Below are 25091 nucleotides of genomic sequence, written 5' to 3' on the forward strand. Positions count from 1 at the left end.
AAGCCAATGGAGATCCAGAGATCTTTTCAAATTTTCGCCCTGTTTCACTCCTCCCAATCTTCTCTAAAATCATGGAATAACATGTGAACAGACAATTAGCAGAATTTGTTGATACCAACAGGATATTACACCCATCTCAGTCAGGTTTTAGAACTGGGCACTCCACCGAATCCACTTTATTAGGAGTGACGGAAACCATCCGCCAAACAATGGATAAGGGTGGCATGGTGGCACCCATCCTATTGGATTTGAGTGCCGCCTTCGACACCATATCCCACAAAACATTAATTCAGACTCTTGAAGGGATAGGAGTGAGGAGCTCTGCTCTAAATTGTTAAAACATTTTTTATCCAACAGATCATTCCAGGTCTTCTCCAAAAACAACACCTCCAATATTATGACTTCCCCTTATGGAGTGCCTCAGGGCTCAATATTGAGCCCGCTGCTCTTTAATATTTACATAAGCCCACTAGCAAAAATAGCAGAGGAAGAGGGCCTTACAATATTTTCTTATGCGGATGCTGCGCAGCTGATTTTCTCCCTCTCGGCAGCAGACAAATCTGAAACATCTCCCCTACTTAGTGGGTTGCAAAAAATGGCAGAATGGATGCTCAACAAGAAATTGAAATTAAATGGTGAGAAAACTGAGTTGCTTATCTTTGGAGAACAAAAGGAATTCTGGGGACCGGCTCATTGGCCTATGGAAATGGGTCCTATCCCGACACCAGTTCAATCTGCTCGCAATTTGGGTTTTGAAATTGATGACAAACTATCAATGCGACCACAAGCAGTCAAAACGGCATCCATCTGCTTTGCCATTCTTAAATGGCTAAGGAAAATTATCTGGCAGCTCCCTGAAGGGGCACAAAAAACAGTGATCCAGGCCCTTATTGGTTCTAGATTAGACTACGGAAATATCCTTTATCTAGGGACCAACAAAGAGATAACATGTCGGTTACAGGTCGTTCAAAATGCGGCAGCCAGAGTTCTCCTACGCCTCCCTAAGCGAGCACATATCTCTGATCATCTACACAATCTACACTGGCTTAAGATGGGAAGTCGATGTACATTTAAAGCACTAAGTTTTATGTTCAGGATAAATACGGGGGAAGCCCCAGAGTACATATGTAAGCTGGTTCGGAAATATACCCCCTCCCGTAACCTTCGCTCTCTAAATCAAGCGAGATTCATTGTCCCTAGATTCAAACACGCGCGAATGGGCGGCCGCTCATTCGCTTACATAGCACCTACACTATGGAACTCACTCCCGCTAGATGTACGTCTAAAACCAAGCTACAGAAAATTTCGGAAAGGCATCAATGCCTGGCTTTTTACCCAATAATGTTGCATAGGCTTATTCTCCTCCTGGTGGTATACGATTCCAGGGCGCCGGGAAACCCTCAGGGTAGCTGTTGCGCCATACAAGTTAAATAAATAAATAAATAAATAAAATGAGGGAATCTTTTTGCGTCTGTGCTAGCGCCATATTACAGACTCGAACGTAGAGGCAAAGAATCTCTCAGGAGGCAAACTGACAGTGCACCATTTAAGAGGTGGTACACTCTCATGGCGCCCCATGAGAGCAGCCCTCTGGAAGGAGGAAAGGAGGTCACCGACTGCACCCACCTGCCAGGGGATCTCTAATCCTCTTTAAAAGTGTAGGCAGGTGCCGTCCGCACTTTGAAAACACAGAACGGCCTAAAGCAGCTGCTCCATTTTTCACAGGAATGCACTGCCGTGGGGGCAGCAGGAGTTCATGGCTGTCCTGGGGGAAGCGCAGGGTTATAGGGAACATTTTCATTGTTTGTGCTGGGCACACCTTTTAAAAGGCGCACACGACGCACACAATGAAAATGCGCCTTTAGCGTAATACGGCGCCTGGTGTTGGAAACCACTGTGTTGTTCTTTTAAAATTTAATGTGATGGTTATTTTTTTCAATTGCATTTTCTATTGCAAGTATTTTGCTGCCATATTTAGGTGATTCTTGCTTTCTCTTTTTTCTTTTTATGATGGACGTGCAATTAAAAAAAAAAGAAAAATAATTATTGCCAAGACCAGACCTACTGCTATGTCTGATACGTCGTGCCTACAGGTGCCAGACCACAAGACGACCCTGTAATGATTTAAGGAGGCTTGTCCCTAAACGCTCCCATGGGCTGTGATGGTTACTTAAATTTAGAATTAAATGACTGACAGCACCAAGTACATCTTGAGAAATCCCCAAGTGCTACCTGCCCAAGGCCAAAACACGTATCCACGGAAATAGTTTTGTATAATTCTTTGACAAAAACAGCGTGTAGAAAGAAACTTTGCAGAACCAACACACAGAACCAAAGAAACCCTCAATTACTAATTGCTGATAGTTTTAAGTGTACAATATATTAGTGGAAGATAATTCTTTGAATATACCCATACGTTTCCAATAATGGTTAACAAATTGATCAGATATTACTCTATTGAAACTCTGAAATAATTTTGGGTATTGTTATTAATTTATTAAGATGCATTTAATTATGTAGCTCTGGGAAAAGAGCAAACCTTATTGGACATCAGTACCACACAAACTCAGACCACCACAATATGGGCGATATTGGTCTAGGGTCCTCACGTTAAAGCACTTTCTATGTATAGATTTTGCCTGCAACAAATTTACAACAGATGCACTAACCAAAGTAGGTTGGGTAACCATGTTTGTATGATTGTTTGACAATTGTATGTCATACAAAATCATACAATGTCACTGTTGCCTAACATACGTAACACATATATTTTATTCTGCAAAATGGTAAGGAAGACTTCTGATTTAAGTGCTTCACTTAGTGTTTGTCTTCTTTGAGCATCTCCAAGTTTCTTTGTAATATCGAATACTTTATTGTTTTCACTGGTTATTGAACACAATTTTTGAGTCATGCCCTTACTTCTTAATATTGGGCCAATCCTATAAAGGTTTTTATTGTGTTTGTCCTTATTACATGCTTGTTGTATTAGGACCGGAATACAACTATGCTTAGAGAATCTCTTGTTGTTGTATTCCCTAATATATGCTTGTTATCATTGCACATTCTTTTAGTCTAAGGAGCTCCTCATAATGTATGCAGCTTTTCTATGATCATGCATGTTCTGTCCTAATCAAAGGCTGTTAGCTGCTGTGTGTAACCGGCATAGATGGCTTTGCATGGGAGGCGCTAGGGGGCGCACAGCGGGATGGTCGCTTGAGCAAGCAGCTCCGCCGGGCAGATCTGATTCTAACGCGATAAATCATCGAAAATGGACCGCAAACTAACGTAAACTGCATCAAAGTAGATGGGAAGATCTACTGCATGGATGGAGCGGAATGTTCGCCCGTTGCAGGCTCTCTTTCCATGAAAACGGCACCGGTAAAGCAATATCGGGTTCGGGACAGCATGGCGACCACTAGTCCACACTGCCCCTGAAGAGTACCTATGCACTGTTAGACGACATGAAGAAGGATTGGTGCTGTACGCGATCGACTGATGCACAGATCTAAAGGTGGACCAACTTCGAAACCGGAGATATTGCAAGGTGCTATCAAAGGAAATGTTTAACTGCGGTACAGTGGTGGCGGACTCGGGGACTTAAAATGGCGGCGCCTATATCCTCACAACGCTGATACCGACCGACGCCTAGAACTGGGGAAGCGTTGGAGTGGCGAGACGACAGGTTATATTTTCCAATGCGACAAACACATGCGGGACAGTGGGGGCGCATGACACTGCTGCTAGATCCCCGATTTATTAAAATACGGTAGCGCTGACTAAAATTTGCATTATTGCTCAGAGCAGACTCACAAAATGGCGGCACCCAGGTCACGAAGGCGCCAACAGACGGTGACAACTCTACACTAGTGCATGCAACATGAACATGAACCGGAGCGCCAGTCAGAATTAGCAGACACCTATGGAGCGACTGGGGTGATTGCTCTGAATGAAAGTACCGACTGTCTGGATCGCTGGCCTCTTCTCGCGCTGTGAGCCCGTCCCCCACCACACTGGCGATTGTGCATCTTTGCAAATGTAAAGTTTCTTGATGACATATCAAAGCATATGACTGAACCACTGCGAACACATCTGAACGACGCTGGCAGACAAGGCACCTCTCCTGGGAGTATATCGCGTGTGCGACAGACTGCTGAAAGTAGAGGCAACACGGACGATCACGGCGCTGCACGCTAGCTCCTGGAACGAGAACTTTCCAGTGCACTAACTTAAAGAGTCCCGATACCTCCCCCCAAACCCTGGCATCACCTTTTATACATACTGCAACCAAAAACGTGGTGGCACAAACAGAGACTTTAGCCTACGGCGCCTGAACGCTAATGCTCCGTCCTATAATAGACTAATAACACGGGGTGGCAACGTGACACTCTGGCCATATCGCAGCGCAAGGCGGAGATAGCGCCTACACCACCTCCTACAACGTCGTGACACCTTGCTTGAGTTACACAGTGAGCACCGGGGAGAGCGGCGGCAAGGGCGTCGATGGACCCACTCAACACAGTGAAATAGACACGCCATTAGTGGGAGCATTCACCCGACTGCATATGACGACAATCTTCACCCACACTGACTAGATATTTCCAAGATACGGCTGGTGCGTAGCCCAAGGTGCAGACGTAGCCAGAGTACCGCAACAGCATACACATCGTGAGTAACCACTGATCCTTGCCAGAAAAGTCACGAACGTGATTGTCTAGAGCTACGAACATTGCATCTCTCTCAGTACAGAACTAGACTATAACATTGTCTGGTGGACGCCCCTCCTCGATTAGTGCATCTACCCTGTAAGACCCCCGCACGACGACGGTGCTGCATAACCATTTCTGAATAATTTAATAGATAAACACTCCGCTACCGGACGCCATGGGTAAGCCAGACAGACTACAATCAAAGATTACCTTTGAAGCACGGAAAACACTGGAGGGACTGACTGAGCCGTTAGACGAAGACGCAGAAACTGGAAACACAGGAGAAAGCAGTATGGAGAGCATTCTGAAAGCCATCCACCCCAACCTGCAAGATATAAATGGCAAGCTGGACCACCTCACAGGACGGATGGATAACATGGCGGCCATAATGGACAAACATGGAGAGCGACTGGAAACAGCTGAGAATCGCATATCTGCGGTGGAGGATGAATCACATTCCACAACAGCCAAATGCACCGGTGTGGAGAAAGTCCTGGAGGTCATCAAGACGAAAGCGGAAGAGTTGGAAGCGAGATCCCCCCGGAATAACATCCGTATCGCAGGATTGCCTGAAACTACCAACACAGGATGCATGGAAACATACATTGAGCAAATGTGCTAAGACATATTCGGAGCCGAGTCTCTGTCACCTATATTTATAGTAGAGAGAGTACATCGCTCCCTGGCACCAAAACCCCCGCCAGGCGCGGCACCGAGACCCGTGGTCGTCCGGGTGTTAAACTATAGAGATCGCGACAACATCCTGCGCCTAGCACGTGAAAAAGGAGAGATTCAACACCAAGGAAATAAATTGGAGTTCTACCCGGACTATACGGTGACAGTGCAACAGGCGAGACGAGAATTCAACAAAGCCAAAACCAAGCTAAATGAATTGCAGATAACGTACGCCATGCTCTATCCGACTCGGCTGAAGATTACCTGGGAAGGAAAAACGTCCATTCTAACTACCCCCAAAGGTGCAATGGATTTCATCAAAAAGACTGTAACCAAAGGGAAAAAGTCGAACAGAAGAGAAAGACCACCAGATTCTGACTGACGGTAAGGTGTTGAACCACTGACTACGGTTGTGAACTATACAACAACCCAGAAGTGTGACTAACTGCCTATCCACGTCATTTAAGGGATAGAACAATTGCTGGACACTGGTAAGAACATTCTGTGGTTACACTGCATGAGACAAAATTGGGTTGTAATGCGACTAGATGGATTGCCATTGAGCTACCACACAAAGACGAGCTGCATAATTTACCTTACATGTTTTGGATCGTAATCCGCAAATAACAATAGACTGTAAATGAGAGGGCCAGAACTGCTTATTGTGGGAGCCATTAAGTGAAGACTTGAAACTATCACGAGGTATACATTTAAAGCAGGGTTCACAGGCTATGGTATGAACTACACACTAAGAATGTAGTACTTCCACAAGGAGTACCCCCTCCACTTATCACATGAGGTCTGTGCAAAAGTAATAGATCTGCCCCCATCCTTTTTGTGGGATGGTGAAATGTGTCCCCGGCGGACCTCTACATGGGTGGTCCCCACAAAGTTATGTTTATTGAAACAATTCATAGGGGGCCATGGCTTCGGCAAAATTGGGATGCTGAAGTGGGAGGGACTGGGGTAAGTTGGGGTTTAGTTATTACGCAGGTGCCAGGGCATTTAAGATGCATTGCTGATATCCATGTTACGTTACGATTGGAACAAGCAGGGTCAAATAACATTTTACCGATGAATATTATGTTGATTGGTCTTGAAGTGAGATACGTTCATTTATATACTACATTACAGCACGGGTACGTCAGGTAAACATAGCTTGAACCTACTAACCTGGAATGTGCGGGGCTTTACAAATCCTAAAGATATTAGGCACATTTTTGCATGCTTTGACAGATATAATGTAGATATAGCACTCTTGCAAAAAATGCATAGTGCCCCGACGATGTGCAGAAAAATTGGGACAAAATGGGCAGAATCCAGCCACTCTGCTACCTATTCTTCCTACTCAAGAGGAGTGATGACGTTAATTAGGAAAGGTGTCAATTTTAGAATCACCAGGACCATCCTAGATGCAAATGGCAGATATGTTATCGTGTCGGGAAGGTTAAGAGGACAGCGTGTGACATTGGTAAACATCTATGGTCCAAATGTAGACGCTCCTGAATTTTTTCAAGAAATATGGAACCATTTGCTCGAATTCACTGACACAAACATCATTTGGGGAGGAGATTTTAATGTGGCATTGTGCGACTCTCTAGATCGCTCCTCTACCTTGTCAGAACCACATAAGAAGGCCAGAGAGAAACTATGGGATATCATGGAAGAGCTTTCCCTTAAAGACATATGGAGAGTGAGATGTCCAGATATGACAGGGGCAACACACGTAAATATGGCGCATGGTAGCTGGTCCAGAATAGACTACTGATTGAGTACAGATAACGCATTACTGTGGACACGTACTTTGAAAACGCTACCCAGAACCCTCTCCGATCACAACCCGATTATATTGACACTCCAGATACCACACTACACGCCACCTCCATTTAGTTGGAGATTCAACGCCAAGGCACTTTTGGATCCGATATATGCAGATACCATAGCTAACGCTATCAAAGAATACTTTCACTTCAATGTCACGACAGTAGACGATCCAGGTACACTCCGGGAGGCGTTTAAAGCGACACTGAGAGGGGTCTGTATGAGTACCACGGTCGGCATTCTGAGGGACATTAGAGAACAGATCACTAAATGTGAAACCAGGATGAAAGAACTAGAAACAGAATATGAGCGTACAAAGAACATTACATTATTAGGCAAACTTAGACAGACATGTACTGAACATCAAGGTTACGTGCAGATGAATTAAAGTATGTCACTAAACGCCCAATCGCTAGACAATTTTGGGAAGGTGGTAGGCCGGGCAGAGTGTTAGCAATGAAAATTTGCGAGGGGAAAGGACCACAAACAGTAACACAAATTCGTGATGAAGAAGGTACACTGCTAACACATCCTGAGGACATACTGCATAGTTTCGTAAACAACTACAGCACATTATATAAATCCAAACAGATAGCGCTCCCAGAAGACACGTTCCGTTACCTGAACGACGTGGCTATTGCATGGCTATCGGACCATCAGCGAGAATACCTATCACAGCCTATAACTGTGGAGAAAGTGACAGACATCATTAAAACACTACCCAATGGTAAAGCACCAGGACCGGATGGATATACATGTGAATTCTATAAAACATACGTAGATATTTTAGCCCCCCACCTGGTTGCGATGTATGGCAATGCATTTGATCAGGCAACGCTACCTCCGTCACTACGAGAAGCGGTACTGATAGCCCTCCTGAAACCTAATAAGGACCCAGAAATCTGTGAATCCTACAGACCATTATCATTACTAAATGTGGATTCGAAAATACTTGCAAAGATTTTAGCAGTCCGCCTGCAACCCCTGATGACAAATCTGATCTTACCGGACCAGGCAGGGTTTATACCCACAAGGGCGACCTCGCACAACACCAGAACACTATTTGCAGTGTCTCACTACTTAACACCAAGCACAAAGCCGGTGGCGGTCATGCTGGATGCCGCCATAGCTTTCGATTCGATAGAGTGGTCATACTTGCTGACGATCTTACAACGTATGGGATTTCCCTCGAAGTTTATAACCTGGGTAACGCTTTTATACACAAACCCTATAGCCAGGGTCCGTGTGAATGGATACATATCAGATACCTTTAGTATTGCTCGTGGCACAAGACAAGGGTGCCCTCTATCACCATTACTATTTGCACTAGCGTTAGAACCAATAGCTTGCATTATTAGGCAAACGCATAACCACTCAGACCTACACTTCCCTGGCCGACCGTTACACATATCACTATATGCAGACGATATGCTTTTATACGTACGGGACTCAGAACAAGACTTGAACCCTTTATTAAGGGAATACATAAAGTTTGGACGACACTCAAGCTTACAGATAAATTAGGATAAATCCTCCATAATCCCACTCACCGACACTACTACACCACGTACCACGGACTTCCCACTAGACTGGCAAACTGATTCGATTAGATATTTAGGGGTCTGGTATAGTAGAGACCCAGAGAAAGTAATACGTACCAACTACGGTAGAGTACTGGACAAGATAGGAGAAAAAATTGACAGATGGATACAACTACCACTGTCATTGGCCGATCGCATTGCAATAGTGAAGATGAATATTCTTCCTAAACTTCTGTACCTATTTAACAATATACCAATAACACCCCCGAAGACAGTGTTTAAAAACATAACATCGTTAGTCCTAATACTCAACTGGGAAGGTAAACAAGCACGAATAGAGCTCCGGACATTAACACTACCATACGAAAGTGGTGGCTTTTGCGTTCCGGACTTCTTCTTATACTACCTCTGTGCACAGGCACAATACGCAGCATACTGGTACCACACAACGCCTTATTTAACACATAAGGCGGTTGAAGAAGGGGATGCTATGCCGATACCACTAACAGCAATACTCACGCATAAACGTCCACCACTACACTCGGCGGACATCAACACAATTGACACGACCACTCACGCATGGAGAACACTAGGGCGCCTGGCGCACAAGTTGCCACTCTTCGCACCGGCACTATCCTTACACTACCATCCTGCAGTATCAGTAACTAACAAAAAAGTCGGTATGGATCTCCTGAAAAGAGTAGGAGTAGATACGTTCGGGGACTTATATAACAAGGGTGGGTTTCGCCAAGTTGACAACCTATCCTACATAAGCAATCAATCCATGTTATTTCGCTTTACCTATTACAGACTGCAAAGAGCTATCCAAGATCTATATCCAGACTACCTGGCAGAACCACCAAGCCTGGAAACGCTACAGTTAATTTTAACATCCTCAAACACCACGCACCTAGTATCCCGCCTATACACGGTGGCACAACATGAGATCCCATACACTTCCACGAAAGCAATGCTACAGTGGAACGAGTTATTGCCAGATCCGATATCAGAGAAAGAGTGGTACACTGCATGTACATTAATCAAGCTACTCACTCCAAATGGTAACCTGTGCATCTTACATCTAAAATATCTACATCAAACATATCACACCCCGGCAAGACTCCATAAATATGGACTGCGCGACAACGCTAATTGTAAAAGATGCGGGGAGCGGGAGGTGGATTTTGTCCATCTAGACTGGTACTGTGGGAAAGTGCATGATTATTGGGAGACAGTAACAGATATGCTTAAAAATATGGTAGGTGTGGAAATTGACTGCTCCATGAAGGTATGTTTGTTGGGTCTCCTATCAACTGATAAAGCGGAGAAACGTAAATTCTGTGCAATTGCTCTGTTAATAGCCAAGAGGCAGGTATCTAAATGCTGGGGGGGCAAGAACATACCGTACCCTAAGCAGTGGTTGCAGGACATGGCATATTGCAGAGATAGGCTGTTAACATACGAGGAAGAACTGCCAGCTAAATCCCGACCAAAGAATTATTGGAGCTACTTAACAGTTTACTCACAAGAAAATGATGTACATGCAATGTTGTAAATGATTGTGACCTATAACTCTTTCCTGACGAGCCACGTAAGTGCTGTATATACTTTGCTGCTATCTCAATTGCTTGACTCGCTAACTTATAATGTTACTCTACTTGTGACGAACGCATCTGGATTAAGAGTGCAGGAGTCTACTGGCATTTGTTGTATTCCATGAACTGATGGTTATACTTTGTTTGTTTGATGAAAATCAATAAAAAGATTTTAAAAAAAGAAACAAAAATAGATGGCTTTGCATGACATGGCTAGAGACATAAAGTGAGATAGGGTGTTGTACTGCGCACTCAATTCTTCTTACGGTAATCCTTAGTTTTAACAATTTCAAATTTTTTCTAACTGGGCGTGCTAGCACGGGAGGAGGGCGCTAACCTCCTGGGGTTCAAAGAGTACTTAACAGGTGATAAGTTATCACTGACCCTTCCTGCACTGCTGGTGCTAACCGATGAGGTTGGCTACTATGTTTAAGTTGTTTTATATGTGTTAATCCTTCCGAATAGTAACTTTTAGGAGAACTTTTTGTGTGTTGTTATACAAATTTTCATCATTTATTTGTATTACACAAATCTCTATACATTATTTTGCTTTACACATAAAAAAACATTACTGTGTTCATTTGACAATTAACACAAAATTACATTTTCACAACATGATTAATTTAAAGCTGTTGTTAATCCCAATGCATTTCGAGATATGTAAATCTCTTCTTCAGGGGAACTGAAATGTGAGAAAAATAAATGTCAATTTCATCAAACAAATTAGATCGATACACCCAAAAATATTCATCAGTATTTTTTATCAACACAATTATCAAGTAACTCTACCCCAAATTCCACTGTGTAAGAGTGTAGCTAACATGTGTTCAAAGGTATCAAAATACATATGGTGCCTAAAGAACTGACCATTTGAGATAGTCATTTCACAATGTATTGCTGATTTATAGAAAATGCTTACCAATAGCTAAGCACGGTTTAACTTTCTAATATGAATGGGGTTCTACACGCCCCTCTCTGATGTTGATATGGCAGAGCTGAAAACAATAAACAAAAGAATGACCACTATTCAAGTATCACAACAAATAGAAGTAGTTGCGCATGACAACCTTTAGCAATGAAAACAACATGACTGAGTCTAAAGTGAAGCATCAACAAAATAGAAGGGGGTTCCCCGGTGGGTCACGATATGTCGGCAGGTAAAGGGAAAAAAGTATCAAAACAAAAGCAAACACCCTGCCGTCTTAATAAAACAAGGTCCCACTAAAGGATCCTATTTATTTTCGATGAGCAACACCAGGTATAGTCAAAGTCACACAACATATTTATCTTCTGACTACATTAGTTTTTAGAATTTTTATCATTTTTATTTTCATAGTTATTTTTTCACAGGTTCTTATATAAAAAAAATGTAATACATACTGAAATCCATATAAAAATTCATGACATATGGAGCTCAAAGCGAAACAGACTAGTCCCATACATCATGACATTCACAAAACATTCATAGCCACAATCATATCCCAAACAGCTGTGATTTTATGAGGCATTCATTCAAGCATTCAAACCACAATATAGACATTCCATTCTATCAAAAGAAAACATCAAGTCACAGTATTCAACCAATCATTGACAAGGGTGAAAAAAGGGCACAGAGGATGATATATGGGTCGTAGATGGTAAAGTTGATTCGGCCCGGTGGGAAAAATAACGCCAACGCGCGTTTCGGTGTCGCGGCCTACTTAGGCCACACCTTCGTCAGGGCGATGAGTGACCAATCAGATGAGACAAAAACAGCCAACTGCAATAATAAGCAATAATATATTTTCATTAAAAGGCTAAACATATCTGAACATTCACATCATTGTCTGAACATTTACATGGTTATACATTCTAGCAATAGACTTTTGACTCTCATGTACTTAGTGACTTTGAATACACTCTGTTGCTTTCAAGGGTTATAAATTCAACGCTTTCCGAAGAATAGCAACAAGGCGGGGGACCACTCAGGGAACATTACAACACATCCTTCAACATTCACAACTATCTGAGAAAAACTTTTTACGCACGTTTTCAATCTACATTGCTTTCTTATGTAGCAGAAAAATGAGCACTATCAATGCATCTAGGTCCGCACTTAGCCAGGGGGCCCTAAAGTCAGAATCACGGGAATCCTCGAGTGGGCCCTAATGTAGATATGCTAGGTCATCTAATTCTTTAAGAAGTGGGGACAACAGGTCTTGACTTAAACCTCCTTCCACCTTTACCCCCACCATTGAGATGGTGGGTGGTGAAGTTGACATTTTCGAAAAAGCTGTTGTCAGGAAGATTGACAAAATGATAAAATATGTACCTGTTCCCCCTCCCAACCTATCCAGATTGGAAGAAAACACCTTGCAAAAACTCAAGGATGATAGGAGCCTCACCATAAAACCATGTGACAAAGGGGGAGGGATTGTCATTTTTATTACCACCGATTATACTGAAAAGATGAACTCCCTCTTTCTTCCACTGACCACTACCTTAAGATTGCACGCAATCCGGAGATGGTTTTAAAACAGTGCATCCTGACCTTAGTGGAAAAAGCCGTGGAAACGGGCCAAATTTGCGAACAAGAGGCGGAGTACCTGACCCCGAGTTTTACCAGGATACCCATTATATATGGAGTTCCTAAAACTCATAAAAGCAGTACGGACCCACCTCTTAGACCTATTGTGTCTACGATAGGGGCTGCCACCGAGCCCCTGTCCAAATACTTAGACCGATTTCTTAAACCGCTGGTTGGCGAATTGGAGTCCTTTGTTAAGGACACGGGTCATTTTATTGGAAAAATCGAGGGGATGCCCTACTATGATGATCGAGAACTACTGGTAACGTTGGATGTGGAATCCTTATATTCCAACATCCCTCAGAAAGGAGCCCTTGAAGCCATTGAGAATGTTTGGCTTCCGGACCAGATATAGACAATGCCACCTTTCTACTCGAATGCCTAAGTATAGTCCTACAGGAAAACTATTTTGAATTCAACAACACCTTATACAGGCAGATACGAGGAGTCAGCATGGGAGCAAGTTGCGCCCCTAGCGTGGCCTGCCTATATGTAGGAGAATTTGAAAAACTACATATATACAATGAATTGGCCCCCTTCCATGAAAATGTCAAAGGATGGTCACGATTCATCGATGACATCTTTTTCATATGGAAGGGGGACCAAGGGTCACTGAATGAATTCCTGCTATGGCTCAATGCAGCCGACACTAATCTCAGGTTCACCTCCCATGTGAGCAATGTAAAGATCGAATTCCTAGACATCTGGGTGGAACACCAGAACCAAGAACTTAGGGTTTCCTTATATACGAAACCCATAGCAAGGAACACGCTGCTGCAGTACAGCAGCTTTCACCCCAGCTGCCAACGAGACAGTATCCCCTACAGCCAGTTCCTCAGAATTAGGAGGAATTGTACTGATACCAGAGACTTCTTCACCCAATCTGATATTCTGAAGGAGAAATTGAAACATCGGGGTTACCCTCCTAGAATAATCAAAGAGGCCTTTAAGTGTGCAAGATACTGCAATCGGGACCAGATGTTTATACCAAAGGAAACTGAGACCACCGATCAACTAGTCTGCATCACAAGGCATTCCAATCTGAACCACAAACTGAGACAGGCGGTAAATTCCAATTGGCATCTCCTCAATTTAGAAGATGACCATCCTCGTCTACCCAAACCCATATTTGCCTTTAAGAGAAATCTGAATCTCAGAAACCATCTTGTGAGAGGCAGATTGACAGATGACCCCAGTCCTAACCAAAAGGCCATTGATGGAAGCATTCCCATTTTTGGGAACCACAGATGTGGACATTGCCAAGCGTGCCCACATGCCATCATTGGGGACACGATCAAAACCTCCGAACGGACTATTTCAGTAGCACGCAACAAGAAGCTAACCAACTGCCGGACGGGCAACGTGGTGTATGTTATCCTCTACCCATGCGCATTACCCTATGTGGGTGAAACCGGAAGGGAATGCCGCCTAAGAATAGGCGAGCATCGATCCAACATTAAGAACAAAAGACTTAATGCCCCCCTGGTAACCCATTGGCTGGACAAGAATCACCAGGAGAATGAACTTAAATGGTTCATCCTGGAGAAAATCCAAGTCAAACCAGGGGTGGATCCCACCGCCCTCCGTAAAAAGAGGGAGGTCTTTTGGATCTTTCTATTGAACTCCGTCAAGAAGGGCCTCAATGAGGAATGCCCATGGCCAAGTGCTATCATCTGAACTACTACCACCTCCCTCCATTCCACGAGTATGTTGTAGGGAGGAAACCATCGAATGGCCATCTTTGGGGACCATTGACTAGCTGCCTCTCTGCCTCTAAGAGATATATATATCTATATTACCAATCGATATGAGCTTCCCTCGTATGATCTTTATCGCCCTTTGCCCAGATGTGAAGTCACCAGGGCGAGATCGTGTTGGAACGTTAGGTCACCTTATTGCTGACTGGCACCCATTAGGTTTCCATCTTTTTGTTCCACCTTTGATTGGTTAATATTAGCAAACATGGCTGTTGTGGTGTGACTTAGACGGCATTTGCTCAATTCCCATGGACGTCAGGAGATATGTCACGACTGTGATCAGATTTTTTCATAGGGATAGTTTGCCCTTCACCCAGTTAGGTATTCAGAATTTATTGGAAAACATAACATGTCTCTCTTCAGAGATACATATCATATAGTGCTTTTTTAGAAAAAATATTAGACACTTCTAGCCACGACGTGGCACTCCTTAGGTCAATCCAGAAGGATTGTCATTAGCGCGTAGGAGGAGGTTTCACCATCCTGGCTGCCCTCCAAGATGGCCGCTTTATTCCAGGCCCCTGAGGACCGACTGCAGGTCCCTTCTCTATTTTCTCGACCTGTGTAGGGGAAATTAATCATCTCGGACTCCGCAGCCCCTGAAGTACCTTTAAATAGAGACCCGGCAAGATGGCTCTACTTGCTGACGAGACCCTGTCCACGAAGGTTCCCAGTCCCGCGGACCATCGGGCTTTCCTCCGCGTCCGGCTTTCTTCTCTGTGCGTACCCGCCCCCATGAGACAGTAACCTGCCGTTTATAGGTTCAGCCTACTATTGAACGGACCGTTAGTCATCTTGTCTTTTGTCCCACTATTTCAGACGCCGGGCTGTTATTTGAACCCACCTGCATGTGTATACTACGTGGAACTACTTGCCCACGAGTCACCCGGACGTCGGCCTATGTGCGGACATCATCAGAAACACCCCAGGATTCAACCCTGGAGCCCTGCCCCACTTCTTTGCTAAAAGGTGTGTGGACCCTTGTGTTATCTGAGACCTTTTACACATAGGTACCTATTTGTGTTCCAACATTTGATAGAAGGACTACCCGGTTTAAAAACTGGGAATTCTACCGTATACCTAACAGAGACGTGTTCTACCTCCATTATACACATTACCTGTTGCGGGCTGCCGCCCCAGATTAATCTGGACATTCCCACTGCCTTTGGATGTTGCCTTCACTAACATGCTCTTATCTGCCTTTTTTGTCGAATTACCACCCAGTTAACTGACAACCCAGGGCCCTGCCACTCATGGTATCTTCGTTCCTTGTTTCCTCTAGGCAAGAGACTATTTAACTCCAGCTCTAGATGTCCGTGGGGTCCATTGTAAAATCCTGAATTCCCCCACGGTTCGAGCGCAAGGTCCCGGGACTTTGCCCACCAGGAAAATCCACCTTATCCTATTTGTGGTAAGCTGTGACCATGCTGTTAGTACCAACTATACGTGCCTTGAGTTTTTTTCCCCCACTTCTTAAAGAATTAGATGACCTAGTATATCTACATTAGGGCCCACTCGAGGATTCCCGTGATTCTGACTTTAGGGCCCCCTGGCTAAGTGCGGACCTAGATGCATTGATAGTGCTCATTTTTCTGCTACATAAGAAAGCAATGTAGATTGAAAACGTGCGTAAAAAGTTTTTCTCAGATAGTTGTGAATGTTGAAGGATGTGTTGTAATGTTCCCTGAGTGGTCCCCCGCCTTGTTGCTATTCTTCGGAAAGCGTTGAATTTATAACCCTTGAAAGCAACAGAGTGTATTCAAAGTCACTAAGTACATGAGAGCCAAAAGTCTATTGCTAGAATGTATAACCATGTAAATGTTCAGACAATGATGTGAATGTTCAGATATGTTTAGCCTTTTAATGAAAATATATTATTGCTTATTATTGCAGTTGGCTGTTTTTGTCCCATACTGATTGGTCACTCATCGCCCTAACGAAGGTGTGGCCTAAATAGGCCGCGACACCGAAACGCGCGTTGGCGTTATTTTTCCCACCGAGCCGGATCAACTTTACCATCTATGACCCATGTATCATCCTCTGTGCCCTTTTTTCACCCTTGTCAATGATTGGTTGAATACTGTGACTTGATGTTTTCTTTTGATAGAATGGAATGTCTATATTGTGGTTTGAATGCATCATAAAATCACAGCTGTTTGGGATATGATTGTGGCTATGAATGTTTTGTGAATGTCATGATGTATGGGACTAGTCTGTTTCGCTTTGAGCTCCATATGTCATGAATTTTTATATGGATTTCAGTATGTATTACATTTTTTTTATATAAGAACCTGTGAAAAAATAACTATGGAAAAAATAACTATGAAAATAAAAATGATCAAAATTCTAAAAACTGATGTAGTCAGAAGATAAATATGTTGTGTGACTTTGACTATACCTGGTGTTGCTCATCGAAAATAAATAGGATCCTTTAGTGGGACCTTGTTTTATTAAGACGGCAGGGTGGTTGCTTTTGTTTTGATTCTCTAAAGTGAAGCATACCTGAAACTCTACGAAGAACAGTATGGCAAAATATCGACCAGATTCAGCTGTAGTCCTATGACAAAAAATACAAAACAAAAGCTGCTACACTGTGCTTTAATTCTGTAAAGTTCTAAACCAACGTCAGGCCAGCGTGTTTCCAACAGTACCTTTCGTTCAGAACGCTAATCAGGAACGTTGATAGCCAAAAATACACCGTATCCTAAAACAAACCGGAACACACTATCAGCAAAATGTCACTCGAACTACTCATCTATTCGAACTTCGGTTAACTCTAACATAAATCATTTACCTGCACAGCTCGAAACAGCGATTCTCTCGAAAAGCTCTTCGGTACCCGGGACGCCGATACTCGCTGACCTGATGTGTTTATGAAGATGATAAAAGTAAAAAGAGGACTGGCGTGAGACGCACGATCTCGTGTCGGCCATTTTACGCAATTTTCGGTTTTCTAAGCTTTCATAAATGCGGCCATGGCTAACTCATCTAGACACAAATCATACGCTTTGCAGAAATCCAGTCCACAATAATTTTTCTAGTTTATGAGAGTAAACGTGCAGTATCGGCAACACGAACAAATAACTAAACCATTTCACTAATAATGATCAAAGAAAATTAAAAGAAGATGAGTTGTGTTTAGAAAAGTGTACAAAGCACCTATTACGTCATCCCTAAGTGGTCATCTTAAGTGCATAAGCAAGTCATGGTTGTCGATAGCCATATACAATAAGAGTGTACTTAATCTGAAGTTACTCAATGTCTGATTATGCAAGTGCCCACCAGAGTAAAAGTCATCATCATCTTGAATGTAAAATTTCAACCACTTGTGTTAAATCAAAACATTGCTAAGATTATTCATTTATCAAGATTACATGAAATAGAACAGCTGTACAGTGTTATTATACATTTCACCTTGTTGCTCTGAATGGTGTTAAAGCTACACATCGCTATGCTCTTTATGGGTTAAGTGTGATATTCGAGATGTGTTAGCTATATGGTTTACTTTAAATTTTGTATCTCATCCTCAACAATGTGATATTTGTTACTGTAATCCTAGCTAATTATAAATAACACGCCATATCTATTTTATCATTGAGACCCTTTGGGATAATGGTTTCCATAAATTTGATCCACCAGATTTCTCTTTGTGATAGCCATTTGATGTTGTCTCGGTCTATCCTTTGATCAATCACTTCTATTACTTGGAATCTTAATTGGGGTATTGTATGTTTCATTTCATTCTAATGTGTTGCTAGACTCGAAGTAGTAGACAAATTGCGAATTCGACTCTTATGTTCTGAAATTCGTGTCTTAATTTTTCTGTCCGTTTTCCCAATGTACAACTTTTCACATGGGCATTTTATGCTATAAACTACATGGGTAGAGTTGCAGTCTGCCTTGGAACGGATCTTAATGGTTTTCCCCGTTTGTGGATGTGGGATGGTTTTGCCTACTATTGCAATGCACGCAATTAGCGCATTTTTTCATTCCTGCTTGAGTTGTATTCATGTCAACTGTGATCGATTTTGTTACCATCTCTTTGAGATTCTTGCTGTGATTATATGCAAATAACGGTTTGTTTTTGAAAAGTCCTTTAAAGTCTTCCTCAGTCTCAAGTAATTCCCAACGTTTGTTGATAATCTTTTTGATTTGTGGTGATTATAGTGAGAATTTAGAAACAAATACCATACGTTCTTGTTTGGGTTTAGTTTTTGATTGTAGCAGATTACTCCTTGGCATTTCTTGTACTCTTGTTTCCGCTTGTTGTATGACTTGTAGTGGATATCCCCGCTCTATGAATCTGAGTTTTTGTGATTGTATTTCTTGAAAGCACGCTTGCTGACTTGATGAGATGCGTTTGGCCCTCATAAATTGAGAAAAAGGTAAATTTCGCAACAAAGCTTTAGGGTGAAAGCTGGGGTATAGTAGAGTGTTACTGCGATCAGTTGGTTTGTGGAACACTGTTGTTTCAAGTTATTGTTCATTTTTGTGAATCATGACATCTAAGAAAGGAATCTGTACTGCATCTGTGGTAGATGTAAATTGTATCCTACTATTCTTGGTGTTAAGATCTTCAATCTGTTCATGAAGCAGGGTTTGAGGACCATCCCATAGAACAAAAATGTCATCGATGAATCTTTTGAAAAAGATCAAATGTTTCTTCCAGATAGTTTCTGATAAAATGAAATCGTTCTCAAATTTAGCCATAAAAATATTGGCAAATACTGGCGCTCCTGAAAAACCCATGGAGGTTCCACTGATTTGTATATAGTAACCAGATTTCCACGAAAAGTATGAGTGACGCAAACAAAATTCCAACAATTCTAGTAGAAAAACTTTGTTTGTTGGCAAGTCAGGAGTTTGCAACAGGGCCCATTCACAGGCCTCTATTCCTTCCTGGATAGGAATTGAAGTATAAAGGGAAGTTACATCAATAGTACATAGAGTTATGTTCTTCCAATCCGCAGAGATATTTTGCAGCTGTTGCAGTAGTATCTTTGAGATAGGTTTTCCAGTATTGGGCAAATGGTTGGAGAAATTCGTCAACATATTGCTCTAAAGGTTCAAAGATTGATCCACATCCACTTACTATAGGTCTGAAGGGGGGATTTTGTAGATTCTTGTGAATCTTTGGCAACATGTAGATTCGTGGGCATCTAGGTGAAGATGTTGTCAAAAATTTCCCAGTGTTGGTGTTAATCCAGCCCATATTGGTGGCTTTCTCAAAAATGGTTTCCAATGTGTTTCTGATATCATTGAGTGGATTCTCTGTTAGTTTCAGATATGTGGCTTCTTCTTTGAGATGTTCAGATACTTTTGCTTCATAGAAAGAGATGTCCATTACGACCAGGGCTCCTCCTTTATCCGCTAATTGGATTGTAATAGTCTTGTCCTGGGATAATTTTTGAATGATTTTTTCCTCATGTTTGTTCATGTTTTTCCTTGTTGTTTTATGCCAGTTAATACGTTGTAGGTCTTGTTTTACTAGAATTTCAAATGTGTCTAGCAATTTATGTGATGCCGGTGGCATGAATGTACTAGGTGGTTTGAATTCTTTATATTCACTAGTGATGTTTGTTGAAGATTCTGGTAATGTGGGTACTATGTTGTTGAAAAAATGTCTCAGGCGTAGTAATCGCATGAATTTAAACACGCAAACCTCCGTAGTGAAGTAATTGCTTGAAAATGTAGGAGCAAAGCTTGTCCCTTTCTGGAGGACTCGAAGTTGTTGTTTGTTTAAATCCTTGTTGAGATGTTAATCACTGAGGTTTTGTTTTGCTCCGTAGATTTGAACTTACTGGTTCCTTTGCCACGTCTTGTCTTTGTGTTCCTGCTGTTTCTGGCGGTCTGCCTGGTGTTGGACCCTTCTCTAAAAAACTCTTCTGAGGAATTTCTTGGCTTCCTGAGGCTTGTGGTGGACTACTATCTCCGGTCACAAGTGATGTGCCACTTGTTGGTGGTTGTCGTGATAAAGTTAATTCTTGATCTGAAACTATGCTTTCCTTTGATGATATTACAGGTGTTATTTATAATTAGCTAGGATTACAGTAACAAATATCACATTGTTGAGGATGATAAACGAAATTTAAAGTAAACCATATAGCTAACATATCTCGAATATCACACTTAACCCATAATTTTGTTTTAAAACATGACTAGAGAGCATAGCGATGTGTAGCTTAAACACCATTCAGAGCAACAAGGTGAAATGTATAATAACACTGTACAGCTGTTCTCTTTCATGTAATCTTGATAAATGAATAATCTTAGCAATGTCTTGATTTAACACAAGTGGTTGAAATTTTACATTCAAGATGATGATGACTTTTACTCTGGTGGGCACTTGCATAATCAGACATTGAGTAACTTCAGATTAAGTACACTCTTATTGTATATGGCTATCGACAACCATGACTTGCTTATGCACTTAAGATGACCACTTAGGGATGACGTAATAGGTGCTTTGTACACTTTTCTAAACACAACTCATCTTCTTTTAATTTTCTTTGATCATTATTAGTGAAATGGTTTAGTTATTTGTTCGTGTTGCCGATACTGCACGTTTACTCTCATAAACTAGAAAAATTAGTGTGGACTGGATTTCTGCAAAGCGCATGAGTTGCGTCTAGATGAGTTAACCATGGCCGCATTTATGAAAGCTTAGAAAACCGACACTTGCGTAAAATGGCCGACACGAGATCGTGCGTCTCACGAAAGTCCTCTTTTTACTTTTATCATCTTCATAAACACATCCGGTCAGCGAGTATCGGCGTCCCGGGTACCAAAGAGCTTTTCAAGAGAATCGCTGTTTCGAGCTGTGCAGCTAAATGATTTATGTTAGAGTTAACCGAAGTTCGAATAGATGAGTAGTTCGAGTGACGTTTTGCTTATAGTGTGTTCCGGTTTGTTTTAGGATACGGTGTATTTTTGGCTATCAACGTTCCTGATTAGCGTTCTGAACGAAAGGTACTGTTGGAAACACGTTGGCCTGACGTTGGTTTAGAACTTTACAGAATTAAAGCACAGTGTAGCAGCTTTTGTTTTGTATTTTTTGTCATAGGACTACAGCTGAATCTGGTCGATATTTTGCCATACTGTTCTTCGTAGAGTTTCAGGTATGCTTCACTTTAGACTCAGTCATGTTGTTTTCATTGCTAAAGGTTGTCATGCCCAACTACTTCTATTTGCTGTGATACTTGAATAGTGGTCATTCTTTTGTTTATTGTTTTCAGCTCTGCGATATCAACATCAGAGAGGGGCGTGTAGGACCCCATTCATATTAGAAAGTTAAACCGTGCTTAGCTATTGGTAAGCATTTTCTATAAATAAGCCATACATTGTGAAATGACTATCTCAAATGGTCAGTTCTTTAGGCACCATATGTATTTTGATACCTTTGAACACATGTTAACTACACTCTTACACAGTGGAATTTGGGGTAGGGTTACTTAATAATTGTGTTGATAAAAAATACTGATGAATATCTTTTTGCTGTATCGATCCAATTTGTTTGATGAAATTGACATTTATTTTTCTCACATTTCAGTTCCCCTGAAGAAGAGATTTACATATCTCGAAATGCATTGCGATTAACAACAGCTTTAAATTAATCATGTTGTGAAAATATAATTTTGTGTTAATTGTCAAATGAACACAGTAATGTTTTTTTTATGTGAAAAGCAAAATAATGTATAGAGATTTGTGTAATACAAATAAATTATGAAAATTTGTATAACAACACACAAAAAGTTCTCCTAAAAGTTACTATTCGGAAGGATTAACACATATAAAACAACTTAAACATAGTAGCCAACCTCATCGGTTAGCACCAGCAGTGCAGGAAGGGTCAGTGATAACTTATCATCTGTTAAGTACTCTTTGATCCCCAGGAGGTTAGCGCCCTCCTCCCGACCTAGCACGCCCAGTTAGAAAAAATTCGAAATTGTTAAAACTAAGGATTACCGTAAGAAGAATTGAGTGCGCAATACAACCCCCTATCTCAGTTTTCACTTCGCTAATCAGTACTGCTGCACCACCATCATGCAGTTTGATTCAATATCAAATATTACAGATAACAAAGCGGATACCAAAACTTATACGTCAGCACAAGCTTCGGATATTTATGCCTTGATAACAGATATACAGACCTTCAGCAAACAAAGCGGATCGATACCCCAACAATTGCGACAACTGGAATTCTGATCCAAAAGAGTCTTAAACAAAAAACTCCATGCGTCAACTCTTATACAATATCATAAAGTTCAAAGAATACCTCGAGGATTAAGGTTACCAATGAAGCCAATGTTATTCAAATTCCAATACAATAAACATTTTCTGGAAAAGTGGCACGCTATTCTTAATAAATGTTCCCTAGATTTAATACTACTACTAGTAGAGGAACTGGCGAAAATCATCAAAGATCTAGAAGAAGAACTAGAATTGCTTACGAATGAATTATCCCGACAAATCCAATCAGAAGAATGGAACACCATCTTGAAGGATTTAAAAGATAAACTAGATAAAAACGGAAAAGATACCCAGGACCGGAAGTTGCAAAAATTTAAACGCGACACAATAGATTACAAACTAAATGAGGTTTACACCTGGGCAGAGGTGTATGCACAACGTAAACCACCTCCAAAACCTGTAACATCATCACAGGAAAGCATAGTTTCAGATCAAGAATTAACTTTATCACGACAACCACCAACAAGTGGTACATCACTTGTGACTGGAGATAGTAGTCCACCACAAGCCTCAGGAAGCCAAGAAATTACTCAGCAGAGTTTTTTAGAGAAGGGTCTAACAGCATGCAGACCGCCAGAAATGGCAGGAACACGAAAACAAGACGTGGCAAAGGAACCAGTAAGTTCAAATCTACGGAGCAAAAACAAAACCTTAGTGATTAACATCTCAAGCAAGGATTTAAACAAACAACAACTTCAAGTCCTCCAGAAAGGGACAAGCTTTGTTCCTACATTTTCAAGCTATTACTTCAATACGGAGGTTTGCGTGTTTAAATTCATGCGATTACTACGCCTGAGACATTTTTTCAACAACATAGTACCCACATTACCAGAATCTTCAACAAACATCACTAGTGAATATAAAGAATTCAAACCACCTAGTACATTCATGCCACCGGCATCACATAAATTTTTAGACACATTTGAAATTCTAGTAAAACAAGATCTACAACATATTAACTGGCATAAAACAACAAGGAAAAACATGAACAAACATGAGGAAAAAATCATTCAAAAATTATCCCAGGACAAGACTATTTCAATCCAATTAGCGGATAAAGGAGGAGCCCTGGTCGTAATGGACACCTCTTTCTATGAAGCAAAAGTATCTGAACATCTCAAAGACGAAGCCACATATCTGAAACTAACAGAGAATCCACTCAATGATATCAGAAACACATTTGAAACCATTTTTGAGAAAGCCACCAATATGGGCTGGATTAACACCAACACTAGGAAATGTTTGACAACATCTTCACCTAGATGCCCACAAATCTACATGTTGCCAAAGATTCACAAGAATCTACAAAATCCCCCCTTCAGACCTATAGTAAGTGGATGTGGATCGATCTTTGAACCTTTAGGGCAATATATTGATGAATTTCTCCAACCATTTGTCCAAAACTGGAAAACCTATCTCAAAGATACTACTCATTTTCTGCAACAGTTGCAAAATATTTCTGCGGATTGGAAGAACATAACTCTATGTACTATTGATGTAACTTCCCTTTATACTTCAATTCCTATCCAGGAAAGAATAGAGGCCTGTGAATGGGCCCTGTTGCAAACTCCTGACTTGCCAACAAACAAAGTTTTTCTACTAGAATTGTTGGAATTTTGTTTGCGTCACTCATACTTTTAGTGGAAATCTGATTACTATTTACAAACCAGTGGAACTTCCATGGGTTTTTCAGGAGCGCCAGTATTTGCCAATATTTTTATGGCCAAATTTGAGAACGATTTCATTTTATCAGAAACTATGTGGAAGAAACATTTGATCTTTTTCAAAAGATTCATCGATGACATTTTTGTTCTATGGGATGGTCCTCAAACCCTGCTTCATGAACAGATTGAAGATCTAAACACCAAGAATAGTAGGATACAATTTACATCTACCACAGATGCAGTACAGATTCCTTTCTTAGATGTCATGATTCACAAAAATGAACAACAACTTGAAACAACAGTGTTCCACAAACCAACTGATCGCAATAACACTCTACTATACACCAGCTTTCACCCTAAAGCTTTGTTGCGAAATTTACCTTTTTCTCAATTTATGAGGGCCAAACGCATCTCATCAACTCAGCAAGCTTGCTTTCAAGAAATACAATCACAAAAACTCAGATTCATAGAGCGGGGATATCCACTACAAGTCATACAACAAGCGGAAACAAGAGT

At 41.5% G+C, this 25091-nt stretch overlaps 1 long non-coding RNA gene across 1 annotated transcript in view; it reads left to right on the forward strand.

Annotated features, from left to right (window-relative positions):
• Window positions 1-25091, forward strand: part of LOC144791036 (uncharacterized) — an 800683-nt gene that overhangs the window by 556395 nt on the left and 219197 nt on the right. The window contains exon 3 of the long non-coding RNA XR_013602281.1: window positions 21725-21779. This is a non-coding gene — a long non-coding RNA (uncharacterized LOC144791036). The remainder of the gene's footprint in view (window positions 1-21724; window positions 21780-25091) is intronic.

This window comes from Lissotriton helveticus, chromosome 11 (assembly GCF_964261635.1).
Source record: "Lissotriton helveticus chromosome 11, aLisHel1.1, whole genome shotgun sequence".
Classification (NCBI taxonomy): Eukaryota; Metazoa; Chordata; class Amphibia; order Caudata; family Salamandridae; genus Lissotriton; species Lissotriton helveticus.